Genomic DNA, 14,990 nt, shown 5'->3' on the forward strand with positions numbered 1-14,990 from the left:
CCTGCCCGTTGGGCCAACATCACTGCCTACATTTCCCTGTTTCTGCCTTCTTGTAATGTATGGCTTTTAGTCCTTTTTCTGTTTCAGCTCCTGTAAACTTACCTAGTTGTATCTGTTTAAGTTTGACTATATGTGCCATGTTCCATTCTTGTCGCTCTGTGAGTTCCAATGCACACGCCAAGGCAGTTGTGGTTGGGAGCCGCAGGATGAGGATCTGCTGGGCATGGGTTTCTTTATTTCAATTTACCTCTCAAATATCCTGTTGTCTCCTGTGGCCCCCTTAACGCTTCTCATTCTCTCCAGCTACTCCCATGATGATTGTTGCTGGGAGCCTACAGCCCCCATGCTTCCCAAGTGTGTTCACAGGTGTTGGTAACACCAGTGATACGTGATCCCTTCATTAAGGGGATGTGCTGACATCACAGTGGAAGCACGCACCTGTGACGTCAGGCATGGTGGCGCTAGACTGAGTCTTGAACCTCACGCTCTCAGGCAGGCCTGATCTGAAGCACTGGTGAGGACCACTCTCCTGCTTGTTCCGATCACTGTGATTTCATCTCCAGGCTTCACTTCCAGGGTGGCCAGATGGATCCACTGCACCCAATCACCACTTTTCCACTCCTGGACTTTGCTTTTACATATCATTGATATTAGGGGTATTGGTCATATTGGCTCAATTAAAATAAACCAAGACTACAACTAGCAGAATGCACGATAAGTAAAAGCATAGGCCAGGAATGAATAATTGGTGTCCTTATGACATGGCTCTGTCTGGTCATTGTACTCACGGCGCGTACAACTCGTGAGGTGGCAGAGATGAACTCTCTGGTGCCGCTGCATGTCACACGTCAAGTGATAATGGAAATCAGGCACAAAGTCCCTCTTGTGCGCTGTGTCCCAGTGCCTCATGCCACATCTGCTTTATATGCAGCCGACATATCATGATGGAAATTGATACCATTCCTGAAAAAATACCTGAAACCGCTCAGGAGCAAAGTATAGCTGCCAGGTTTTCCATGTCTGAGAGCGACCAGGCGCTATAGTATAGGTCTTCTTTGATGCGTTCTGGGACTTGTAGGCAGGTTTGAAGTGTACTAAGACAACAAGTCCCAGTGCCCAAAGAAAAATCTTGACTGGAGCAATTAGTCATGTACAGACGTGGAATATGGGAGGCTCACTTCACGATGCAGAAGATGAGGAGAACAAAATTCTCCTCTCACCCTCCCAACAGGGTGCTGATAATGACTTTGGGGGTTATTCCAACTTTGGAGGAGTGTTAATCCATCCCAAAAGTGACGGTAAAGTGACGGATATACCACCAGCCGTATTACGAGTTCCATAGGATATAATGGACTCGTAATACGGCTGGTGGTAAATCCGTCACTTTTCCGTCACTTTTGGGACGGATTAACACCTCCTCCAAAGTTGGAATAACCCCCTTTGTCTCTAGAGCGATTTCACTGGTTGGGCACCATGCCTTGCCCCCTGTAAATCCTGATTCCAAATAATTTATTCTGTGCCAAGCACAACAAAAACAAGGGGATTCTAATGGAGGATTTCATGCGCATTTGAGGGATTTGGTGTGGACAGGCACAATGATGAATCCAAGAAAGATCAGATTACAACATAATGAGGTGTGCCATTCATCCAAATATGGGGGAGGGCATTTGATGTCAAAAGTATTTTGCAGTTGGGGCGCTCACTTACGCTATCCCAGGTTTGGCCACCAAATATAGAGGGGACATTTGCCATTGTTTCCGTCAAAGAAGTGTTGTGATTGCACCAGTGTATTGGGACACATCGGGTAAACACCCAAGTCCCAATATGTAAACCAAACCTCTTCAGAGAAAAGGAGAACTAACTGGTTCTTCCTCCGCTCTGGATGAGTTAGGCTGTAGGGGAGAGTGTTAGTAGTTAGACAAAGTGTCGGAGAATCTCTCATGCCCAGGCAGTATACATAGAGCCCTCCCTTGGTCCCAAATCCAAGCTCTCACAGAGTGGTTGATATCTCACCATATGTCTATTTATTGTAAACTGTCTATAAATCAGGAGCAATAGAATGGTTGTAAGTGCTATAAACAGCTCAGGAATAATTACACAAATTAGGGCAAAAGTTAAATATGCACCAATCACATTTCACCACCCATCCCTATTTTATTAGTTTTTACCCAAGTTGTGACCAGCTGTTTAACAGCGTCGTTGGGTAAGTTAGAGATGATCTGCAAGCCATGCAGGGCCTTCCCCCTGGAGGCCAAACTTCGAGTTTTTGTTGTGCTTGGTTCAGCATCTCCTACAGCAACTGGCCTTGCGTGTGACCCCCCCCCCCACCCCCACCCCCCTTGTACCTATACTTTATGTACTTTCTAGGAATGGAGTTCAGTGGTGCAGGGAGGGGTCAGCTAACGACTAGTCCCTGCATCATCACAATGTATTTAATTGGCGGACGTGCAGGCAGTGCCCCACAGCCACTTCCCTCCCATCTCCTTACAGGACGGAAGACACAAGGTCATCTTCCTTGGTGGTTATCTTTCATCTGCCGCGTTTGAAAACAGCAGAGAATGGAAAGTTTCTTTCTCCGGCCTGTCAGCATGAGTTAAGAAAAACATAGCAATGAAAGCGCATACTTCTTAGCTGAACAAACAAAAACGAGAAGGTAGCTTACTTTCTAGGCCCTAGGATCGCACGCACTGCGTCTGAGTGCACGAGCAATCACTTTGTTATTCAGCCTTACAAGCATCCAGACCTCCTTTGCATAGAAAGCCACGAAAAAGTGTACACAGGAACAGTGGACAAAATACCAGCCTAAGACACTAGACATGAAAAAATAAAAGAAGTCACAAAGATGGGCACCCAAGTGGACAACAGAATAAGTGTGTTACTTCAAAAGGTGACTGCCCCTGCCAAGCACCAGATGTGTTTAACTTGTGGGAGGCCCACCAATCTCTCTGTGCTTATTATTCAGATGACACCAATCCTCCAGATAGGACGAACAGTGAGGTGAGAAACAGAGAAGAAAATCAAAGCAGGGGATAGCGAATCCCTGCTGTTGCTGCTAGAGACCTTCGAAGAGGAGGTACACATCATCTCAGTTAGCATGACAAGGATGCAAGAGAAGGTAGTCGCACATCAAATGCTAGGCCACCGTTTAAGGTCTACAAATGAATGTGTTGACTGACATGAGAGCTTCAGGGAAGCCCATGTTGGAGGAGCAGTTCTGTAAGTTTAAGCTATGACCACACATCAGTGACAGTGAAACAAAAATATATATGATGGTTTGGAGCCCATACCTTCTGGTCTGTCTTCCACAGTCTGACTTTGGTAACATGGCTTGACCAGCAAGGTTATACTTTAGGGGAATGGCCTGCACAATTAAGATAGATAAAAAAACTTTAAATTCCAAATCAAGATTAGATAAAAAGCAAAAACAAGAGCAAAACAATTACAATTGATTCCAACGATCAAGAATTATTAATCAACACTCGCATCCCCAAAAGTAATAAAGGGTGCAATTGGTCAAGCTTTCAAAACAAGGTAACAGTATTAAAAGTAAATCACCTCACATCATTGTCAAAGCCCCATTATAATGAGATGCTGCAGTTGGTAGGATATTCTCAAGCCAGATGCTGAAGAATTAACCTTGAGTGAATGAAAATGGTGGATTTAAATGGGAAGAGTCATGTCCAAATCAATTATAGGCTCTGCTGAGCTGCATCAAACTGATTTAAATGGTTGGGGTATGTAGAATGGTAAGCTAAGCACAGGCATGTAGCTGTTGAATCACCTTGATAGTTATGTGCAGGTGGTTCAAATCCAAAGTTTCAGGCCATCTGGTCGCTGAAGGTGGTTTAAGGTCAAATATACAAGCCATCCTGAAGAATGTTAGGTTGTGGTCAGCTTGTTGGAGCCAACAGTTAGTGTGGCGTGCTTGTAGCCAGTGGAATGTGTCCAGATAGGTTTATGTGTGTGGATTTACAGTTCAACCTCGTTGAGGTTCCCTGTTAAGGTGGTGTCAAACTTTGATACAGCAGCTGAACTACAACAAAAGCAAGCTGTAGAGGTTCTCTCTAGAAATGTAAGGTCTGAAGAGAAGGATCCTCAAAGTTAGCATGACTTCAGGGTAAGTCCATATTTAAGGCCTAGGTACTTCTTCAAGGCTGGAGGCTTCTTATGCAGTTTACAGCACTTCCAGCAGACTTCAGACTCCTCTGTCCATATGTGTCACCAGGGAAAATTACTGATTACAATTCAGTGAACCAGTACTTGATGTAGAAGTCCTTTTCTTCTCTTTCATGTTGTGAAATGCTTCGGAGCTAAAGCAGCCTACACTTACTAGTCTCACTGCCTCTTCAGTTGTCAGTACGGGTTCTTGTTTTACATACATAGTTTATGGAGTTTTCCATAGTTCTAACCAAACACACACATGGACGTAGACGTAGTTCCAATCGACATGATTACAGAAAGTATAACATACTTACTTACATTTGGACACTTGCTGGTCTCTAGCGTATTATCTATGGGAATATCACACATAACCTTTCTCTGGTCCCCATATGCTCTATGTTTCTGTACGCAGCCTCGTGCTAGATAAATTGACTTTTTCATGGCGGCACATCTGTCCACACCCAGTCATCATTCTCTCATGGCTGCAGCTGTAGAGCTTATTCAGTGTTTGGATATGTTGCATTTTACTAATTAAAATTCCAACCCAATTAGTTTTCTAACATATTTCTGGCAGGGGTGGCTCCTTCGCAATGGCGAAGGAGCATTGCCTCCCTGGCTAAGCCACGTCTTAGGCCGGCTAAACACACATGCACACTTAGGTTTCCCCAGCCCGGTTGTATACACAGCCGGGCTGGAGAAACAGCACAGACCCCAAACTTTTGTGCAGACCAATCTTCACACTGCCTACATGCTGTGTTTAGGGTCCAGGCTCGCCAGGAGTGCTGGGGAGCCTGTGCATGTAAGAAGCTCCAGGATTGCTGGGTAGCCCATACTGGTGTCACAGCAAATGTTGGGACACCACAAGAAGACCAGAGGAGCAACGCAGCAGGAAGCCACGGCGACAACAGGAAACAAGGTAGTTTTTTTTATTTTTATGTATGCATTTAGTGCTACTGATTCAGTCAATTCCGGCAATTCAACCCAGACTGCTGGATCCTCCTGAGGTCTAAACAGCCACTCATTGAGAACTGACAGCTGGGACGCCAGTATTACAACTGTACATCTGCCAGTCCAATGCCACCGTCATACCATAATTGGACACATTTTTTAAATGCACCCTTTAACTTCTTATGCACCCATATGAATGTACATGTTTTTCTTTTCTTTTTTGAAAGAGGCTCTGTGGGATCTCATAAAGATAGCCGTGTAGATAATAATCTAGTGATGGACACCATCTTAAACAAAGCCATCTGCCTGCAATTGAATTCAGTGGTGAAATCCAACGTTTCAAGTAAGAACATGTTGCCTTAAGGGTAGGAGTGAGGTTAAATGCCCAGTCTAGTTGGGGATCTCCCGTAACACACAGCTATAGGCATTTGCAACTTTTGTGCCCGACCGCTAAGCTGCAGTGAGGGATTATTGTGAAGTCGTCTTCGTGTAATGAGAACATTTCAGTTTTGTCCCATCAAGTCAGCGTCCAATAGTTCCATGAATCACTGACCATCTGGAAACCTCGGATTCAAAAACAAATCATCAGCTTACAAAGAGCCAGTAGGTTTTCTTTAATGGGTCTCCAGTGTGAGCCAATACTTCTCATGACAATTTGCAATTAATAATGAAGTTCACATAACTAGACATCAGTTTGTATTGGTCTACAATTAGGGCCATACATGGGTTTGGTCATGAGCACTAAGTTGTTCTTTGTGAATCAATGTATAGTAGTAATATCATACTTTTAATAGTTATTTTTGTTTCTTGTTTTTTTACAAAATAGTAGAGAATGTAATTTTAATAAATGTTCGTTATGTCTTGTACGTTTTTTATTAGCCCCGAAGAGGTCACATTGTCTTTGGGACGAAATGCATTGGCTGTGTTTCTCACTCACATTGTGGCTGTGTCCTTTATTTATTATGGAATAAGAAGAGAATAAAGAATATCACTTTTATCACAAACAAGTGCTCTTGTATTTGGAGGACTGAACAATTATTCTTGGACTTACATATGGAGTATTCATTCTCCTCTTAAACAGGTTCGAGCTGACCTACTACTTAAAGAGTGCCTCTCATAATTTGTGTATGAGATGTTTGTGTTATTTGGATTTTACTGAACAGTTAACCCAGGGAGTAGGGCACCTGTGCTGTAGAATTACTTGAAGCGTGGTGGCATATTCCTCAACCGTGCTTAGTTTTCTATATTTGGGTGAAAATAAAGTAACAGTATATATTCTCTTACAACTGATAATTTGAAAATCAGACACCCCAGGTAAATATACATTTCTGATTGCTCGCCAAATGGCCACAGCTCCCATGTTATGTTATTGGTATTTGTAACATTCACTATCACTTACAGAGGCATCCTGGAACTGAGCGGATGTGTGTTGGGCCGTACCTTTTCTGGTTGGTTAACTGAAAAGCCTGCTCTTCTGGCGGAATTCAAAAAGAGAGGAGAAGGCTCTCATATGGAGTGGGAGGCCGTCCCACCCTTTAGGGGCAATGTATGAGAACGCCTGACCTCCTAATATGGTTATGTGCATTTGTAGGATATGTGCGAGCAGCAGTTAGCACAGATAGAATAGAATATGTTAGTGAAGTAAGTACTTGCAATGAACTATCAGCCTTGCCAGAAAGAAGCCTGATAATGTGGCATATACCACGAAGGTGACATCAGATCTTACTTCTCCATACCATAGCTTATGCATCACAAGTATGATTAAATTACAGACTTTCAGTTTCTTGTTTTTTACCATTCAGTGCTACTCTCCTGGCCTTTGTAAAAGTAGCACGCCATAGCCATATTATAGGCTGAGCTGAAAGACTAAGAGGTTACTACTTAAATGAGACTTCAAATACTCATTAAGGCTGTTTATCAGTCCTCAGAAACACAGAGTCCCAAAATACAGCAAAACACAGAATCCAGGTGTGCAATAATAAAAATAAAAAAACAGGAAAATAGCAAACCATAGAGAAATCCTGAGGTCTTTATAAATGTGACATAGAACAAGGCAAGAGGCACTGTTTCATTGAAACAGAGGCTGCCACATAACTACCATGTATCACTGTAGAAGAATTGGAGTTCAAACAGTTCATCTTAAGTGTTAACATGTATACCATGGGAGACATACTTGAAATATTTGGCCTGCTAATCTCTGGGGTGAAATGCATGAAACAAATGGTGGTATTTATATTCTTCGGCACATCCCAAGGTATTGTGTCCCTGACAAATCCCATACCAGATTTCAAAACAAGTTGAAAAGAAGGTATAAAAACTTGGTGAGAAAGAAGTAATTGCAACAGTTAACCATTCATGTCCCTGTATCAGCCGGCATAGCTTGGTCCGTAAGAATGGAGGGGTGTGAGCTTCAGATTTCCCAACATACCATGCTGGTTAAAATACATTATATGAAAAGCAAGGCAGGGCAGAGCCCTTATGGAGTAATAGGAAGAGAGAGGAGTGCAGAGTGTGTGGATTACTTGTAACTCAATGTTTTGTAAAATAACAATGTTAAGACCTTTAAAACAGAGACCAGAGAGTGTGTGTGTGTGTGTTTGTCTCCATGTGTAGGTAAAAATCCCTAGTGAAATGTGATAAACACCTCAACATACCTGACTTAAAGCATCTGCACCCCACTATTTACTACAAAATACATTTATTAAGGGGTGTAACACCCCCAAACACCACCCACCGAAGCTACGCCCATTCTTGTATCTGCACTATCATAATGGCCAAGAAAGCAAAGCAATCAGTAGAACTGTGTGTCTGTGTAGACATGGGGCTCTGAAATAGAATCTTGAAAGACAGAGAGCTATCAATTCAACTATCAATAATATGCTTGTCTGCCTAAATGGTGTGTAGTGGTTCCCCAAGCTGCACTTTAATCTGGGATACCATCGGCTAGTTGTGCAGCATATTCTTCTCATTCCACACTGTGCTATGGCTGTACTTGGGTATGCACTTGCATCAGCAGTGGAAGACGCTGCCTTTCAAAATGTCATCTGAAAAAATATTGTAGAAATCTCGGTAATTGTGAATGTCAGCAATTACATCCTCATGTGCATGTTCCTGACAAGAACATTACAAGGGTGTATGAATGATATTTGATATGATCAAAGATCATTCCTTCACCGAACTGGAAAAAAAAGAAATTTACGAAGCCCTAATGAAATTCTTTGTGAATGTTTTCTTCATTGCAAGGATCGCGACGAACCTCAAAAAAACGCCCAAGACATCAAATGTTCAACTGCATCCTAGATTGTATGGGAAGTAAACATTTTCTAACGATAGCCATATAACTATACAACATTTCTACCCAATCCTGCAACATGCACCGAGCCTCAGAGCACCTGTTGAAGGTTTTCGCCAAGTGGAAATGGATCAGTTGCCATGAAGAGCCATTCCAAGTGAAGTCCCTGAAAATGCTGTGCTGGAGGACACTACCTTGTGCTGTTTTGACCTTCACCGCGTGAACAAACTGTAGCCAAGTACAGTGAAACAGACCTCTCAGATAAGGCGTGGGACTATTTCCATTAGTTGGTGCTGCAGGCATTTTCACTTCTGAGGACATATGTAAAGTACTGCCTAATCATAAGCCAACCATACCTCTACGGAAGACATCATCCTGACTCCCACCCAGTTGATAAAGAAATTGATTCTACAACTACAGAAGATTAATTCCTTGTAGAATACCCCCTAGGGCAGACATTTCAGCAGTCTATCATTGCTCCACTCAGTGCCACCCCAGCTGTCAAGCAAGGCTCTACCTGCATTGGAGTACACAGAGGAATTGTGCTTGAGGCTAATCTGCTTACTATCAACACTGCTCAAGGAATCATCCAAACCACCATTAAAAATGAATGCCAGCCACTCTTACCCCCCCCCCCCCACAGAATAAATAGAAAATAACTTGCCATAAGGGAACAGCTATTGAATGTCAGAAATGAAGCAAGGGCTAGATATGATCATGAGCTGTATCAGAAGGGCTGGTTCTGGGGGGGGGGGCTCGATTAAAGGAGAATTTGGCTGTGCTGAGGTATAGAGGGTCTTTGGCTTCAGAGTATCATGGTGGGTCAGTGACTGCCTAAAGGCAGAGAGCTCCTCCTCCATTGCACGAGGCATCACAAGCATGTCATGAGCTACAGATCCTTTACCATAAGTAATGAATCACAGGAAATCATAGCACTGAAAATGCATCAGGCAAAGGTAAAAATGGGTGCATAGAGTCAGCAGCAGACTATAAAACGCCAGAACTCAGTGCAAGCAGTGACATTGCAATTTCCTTCACCAAAAGAGACATCATCCAAGATCTTATTTACTCAAGATTCATGTAGATCCTTTCCTGACTCTTGTTTCAGGTCCTTGTACAGGAGTGATGCGACTATTACAGTAAACTACTGTCTTCTGTAGGACTTGTTTTGACATCACTGAATCGAATCCTTACTGATCAACCTGCTAGAGCCCATGCTTGCTCTAGATCTCTCACAACTAGTGCTCCTTTCATTAGTGTATTTTCTGTTCCTGACACTCCTACTCCTTGTTTTGTGGATTGTGGGAGTAGTAGGCTTTCACAAATTGATACCTAAATGGAGTTTCTACCTTTAGTGACATTGTAACAACAACAGCGGCACTCATTCATGCACAATTAATCTGGTGGGTTAGAGTAATGCGGTCAGGGATTAGAGCCACCGCTCATCCTAAAAATATTGTGTGTACTTGTTATTGTTACTCCATAGCATCCACCCTACTGTTCCTGTTGTCTGTTTCCCTAACCCGGTCTTGGGGGCCTTTTGTCTATTTCTCCTGAGTAGCTGTGGGCAGGAATCCCCTGTTGTGGTAGTGAGGCACTTCTTCCAGTCCTTCAGGGACTTGCCTACCCTTCTGCTAAAGTAATGCAGAGCAGGAAACAGCGAACACACTTGGCACGTCAGCGCATCATTGAAACAAAGCCATAAAACCATGAAACAGTCTGGTTGTGTCATGACTTTGCAAAGGTCGGGAAGGTGTCCAAAATGTAAGACCATACAAGAAATAAAAACAACATGTCTACACAAGAAAAGATCAGGATCAAAGACCTGGAGACTGTAAAAGAGTGGACCGTGGTGGCTCGAGTCACGATACAGGGACTAGGTCTTCCAGTTAAGCCAGAGAAGGAAGACCAATCGGAACAAAAGAGGGTCTGCATCCAGGAAAAGGTAACCAGCAGTATAGCAAGGTCAAAATGTGTCGCAACTACTTGGTGGTATGGTTCCCATACGCTCAGTTTACTTCATTTATTTCGGTTCCCTGCATGTTTGTTTACTTGCCTTGGCTTTTCTTCAGGCTCCTATGTCAGTTTTGTGTCTTCCACACATAAACTCAATCAGAAGTCGCTGTGCCAATAGCATCCAGTGGTGCTCGCAAGCTCATGGAAAGCCTTCGGGTACTTTCTGAGTTTCTTTACCAGTGCTACCTATCGGAGCATCAGGAGATCCATATGGGGATTAGGCCCATCACTATTTTGAAATATGCACCCTTGTTTTTATACTCAAACTGTGTGTGCTTATCATTCAGTCCACACTTTCTGTCTCTTGCTAGTGCTTGACCACATATGTTCTACAATCCTCCAGAGAGAAAGACGGGTGCAATCCTGAACTTTAGGAGATGAACTCCAATCTCCAGTGTGTTTCTCCTAAACTTCCCATCACTCTGTTTCCCTCACAAGAAACTGGGGTTTTTAGTTCATTCAAGCCTTAGACTGTACCTCTTATTTGGTGGATAGTGTGGCTTAGCATTCGAGTCTGCTCATCTAAGTGTTCCATACGATTCTCCTGAGTTGAAATAGGTTTGGGCGTAAACAGATCTGTGCAAAAAGAAATGTCTTAATGTCTAATGTCTCAAGCTGTAAAACATGGGGAGAGGCCCCAGATAGATTGTCAGGAGAACTGGCTGAATAACACTGCCATTTAGGAGCACTGGCGAATGGTGTGATGTGATGAGATGACAGAAGTGGGGAAGCAAGTGCATTTTTCCCCAATGGTTCCCACATAGACCAGGCACTTACCATGCCATGTGTCAGATCTGCAATAGTCATGGAGGAACAAGGAACCTCCCCCACATCATGATGATCCAGGCAGCTGAGCGCTGATTGGTTTGGCCAGTTAGGGCCCAGTGTAGTTATCTGTTGCTTCGTGTAGGTACAGGGCCCAGAGTTAACATGGACTCAGTGGAAGCACAGCACCCACACAAGTAGCGGGAAGCTAAGTTATGAGTGGTTGACTAGGCCGGAACTCAATCTGGTAAGGCTGCGGATGCAAGCTGCATAAAAATGTTGTGCCTGATCCCCTTCCCATTTATACCTTACAACTGCTGCAGGAATTCACCTTTACCCTTATCAGTATCTCTAAAGGTAAAGATGTTTCTAGAGGTGCAACATGAGGACCGCACTGCTGCAGCTCCCTCGTCCAAGTCACCTTGCAAACAAGTACTGTCCACCCACAGTCACTTCTGCACAGCTCCTCTTCACAATATGGAGGACTGCCCAAGTGGGCTGCTCAAAGCATCAGAGTCCGCTTCTGTGAAAATAACACATTGTGCTACAGAACTGGCTGCAGAAGTATATATCTTTTTTTCACTCTGCTTATGGTACTGAGCCTAATCAAAAAGCAACAGATATCCCTCTGGGTTTCATTCAACAATTAACACTAATAATCTATTAATCTCTGATAAATTCGATCATGAATGCAAAATAACTAGCAATGGTAATTGTAAACCAAGGTGATATGCTACATTCCTTTATGTACAAAACCGTCAAAAGGAAATGAAGAATATTTACAATGAAGTCACTGTACAAAAGGATCTACAAAAATAAATAATGGTGCTCTGTGAAGTAACGTGATCACACACTGCAAGTGGGTGCATAAGTGAAAAAGACATAAAAAGATTATGAGGGAAATGTAATAGACAATGGCATTGTATATTTAAAATGATAATAGAATGAAAGTTCTAAAATAATTAGAGAAGAATCCATCAGCTTCTTAATTGCTCCTAATAGGCCACTGTCATCAATAAACAATGTATTCATGCCCTCATCTGTCGAAAGTGTTTCGACCCATCAGGTGGTTATGGCGTCATTGTCAGGACAAAAAAACATTTCGGAGCAACAGCAGATCACAGGTATTTTAGAAGATTTGTAATAGAACTCAACACGATCCAAGTACACAGTTACTTGTAAAAGTGCTTGCAGATTAATATCTGCAGCGTCACCAACTCCAGAATCAAATGGAAAACATTGTGCAGTTCCATGAAAAATGAAGCTGCAGGTTTCTTAAAGTTTCACGCTAGAAGTATAAATCACAAAGTGGCACACCTCTGATAAATTCAAAAGCCACCTTGGTGTTATTTGTGGAGTGAGGGAGAATAAATCCCTCTTCGGTGCGACTTGGGCAAAAGTAAGTATGTGGGAAATCCGTCCTCAAACAGCACGTCGGACATGCTATATTGTGCTTTATTTTTCTAGTGTGATGTTTTAAGATCAGTGCGGCTGCAATAGGTAATGATATATATATCTATCTATATATATATAAATATATATATATATTTCTAATGGATACAACTACCTGTGGATTCCTCACCTTATGAATTCTCCCAATGCGCCATCACGCTACGGAAAATTTTGTTCCCAGCTCTCCACGTCGACAAGGACGTCACAGTTGCACGACTCCGCACGCAACTCTGTCTGGCGTCACCGTGGCAATAAGAGGTCCTTGCCGGCATGCTGACGTCAGTTCCCTTTTTCCGTGCCTTCAACGCTAACGGTTTTTTCCTAGCTCTCGGGAAGCTACTGTTTCGAAGGTGTCCTTTTTTTCTCTGGTTACAAAGTCTCCTCCTAGAAAGTCAGGGTTTAAACCTTGTCGGGAGTGCGGGGGTCGTATGTCGGTCACGGACCCTCACGATGACTGCTTATGGTGCCTAAGTTCGGACCATGACGTGGAGGAGTGTGTGTCCTGCCAAAGGATGAATCTGAAGGCGCTGAAGGAGAGAGAAGCCAAACTCTTTCTGGCTAAGGCGAAGAAAGGGCACAGAAGTCATCGGAGAAAAAACAGAGTGAAACTGACGTCAGTACGCCGTGAGGACCTCTTATTGCCACTGTGGCGTCAGACGGAGTCGCGTGCGGAGCTGTGCAATTGTGACATCCTCGTCAACGTGGAGACCTGGGAAGAAAATTTTCCGTCGGATGCTGGCGCATTGGGAGAATTCATAAGGTGAGGAATCCACAGGTAGCTAGTGTATCCACCAGAAAAAAGCGTTACCGAAGGTAAGTAACTTGTTCGTTAAGAACAGTGATAAAAGCTGTTGCTAGTTCAGACTAACGCTTTATAAACATCATCTAAAAATGTCATTATTGTTAACGCTATTATATGTGACATTAAAACAATAACTAACAGCCCCACTGTCGATCTTATTTTTGCTTTGTAAAAATAGGTCATAAGTACATTTCCCTTAAATACAAACGGTTGGGGCAAATACATATAATGGCCAGTAGGGTTTCAATTGTATGTCCGCAAAGTCGACAAGCATTTTTTCCTTTAAGCGTAGGGTCCCATTTTCCCTCAAATTTATAGATCAGGATGTAAAACAGTCTAAATCTTATGAATTTCATTTTAACATAGCCAGGCAGATTTGACCCTAGACATTCTTGTCTCTGCAGTGCTAGGGTGTCTGAGACTAAGTCCATATGTTTATATTGTTGTAGTTTAGCCAAGTCATTATCCTTCTGTCTGCCAGTTAAAATTCCTCGAAATAAGCTTTTCCGAGCCAGTCGATTTAACGTTGTCAGCGACTCTAGGTCGGGCAAATTGTAGATTTATAGGGCTGTATCTTACAATATAACATCAGCTTAAGGATATTAAGGGTGACGGATCCTTCCTTGCACAGTCACAAAAAATAATTCAAGCAGTTTCTGCGGTGCATTGACTTCAAAGGTTTTAAATTCAGTTTGAGCCTGATGATACAGTGTGGAGTGGCTGTGCGGAGATGCAGAAGATTATTTACACACTGCATAAAAAAAAAATTTGATCAGAAAAAACAACCTCTCTACCAATCAGATCACTCTATTTTTTTTTTATTTGCATTCCAGCGGGATCCCCGCAGGACCAATCATCCAGATATCTCTATATCTGTAATCTTAATTTCTCAAAAACAGCTCAACACATTTACACCATATCACAAAAAGCAAACTTTCTGGGTAAAGATCTAGCTTTTTGCCAAAACGGGTGTAATACCGTTCAGCCATATTTGTTGTATCACTGTCTAAAATTCCCTACATAAATTGCATGGGGACAAAGCGGTTTTGGTTCCTCCTTTTTCTTGGCCGCCACTTGATTGATCACCCTGACACTTTCCAGTAAGGAGCAGGGGTCGATTTATTGTTTTGGGGAGATTTGTCAGATTCGTCAAATGGCACCAAAGTTATTATTAAAAAAAAAACGATCTCACTCTGGAAATAAGACCTAACTATACACATGGCAACCACCACTGTACGATATCCACATATATCAGTTACTACAGCTGAAGGATGAGGCTGTGACTAGAGCTGTGCAGATGATATTGTACCCAACACGAAGTTACTACCTCTTATCAGAATGAATCCTTGTTCCAACATCAAAGACCTCCAGTCCAGTTACAACAGTCTTATCTTAAGCCAGTGATACATTTTCATCCAAAACCAAGTTGCTTTCTGGGACTTGCACGCTTACGACTGGATATGGGTTTTAAAAAATCTCAGCATAATGAGTGCTATTATCTAAATGCCAGGAATAGATATAGTTTCTCATGAGACTTGGGGTCAGCTGACACCT

This window comes from Pleurodeles waltl, chromosome 6 (assembly GCF_031143425.1).
Source record: "Pleurodeles waltl isolate 20211129_DDA chromosome 6, aPleWal1.hap1.20221129, whole genome shotgun sequence".
Classification (NCBI taxonomy): Eukaryota; Metazoa; Chordata; class Amphibia; order Caudata; family Salamandridae; genus Pleurodeles; species Pleurodeles waltl.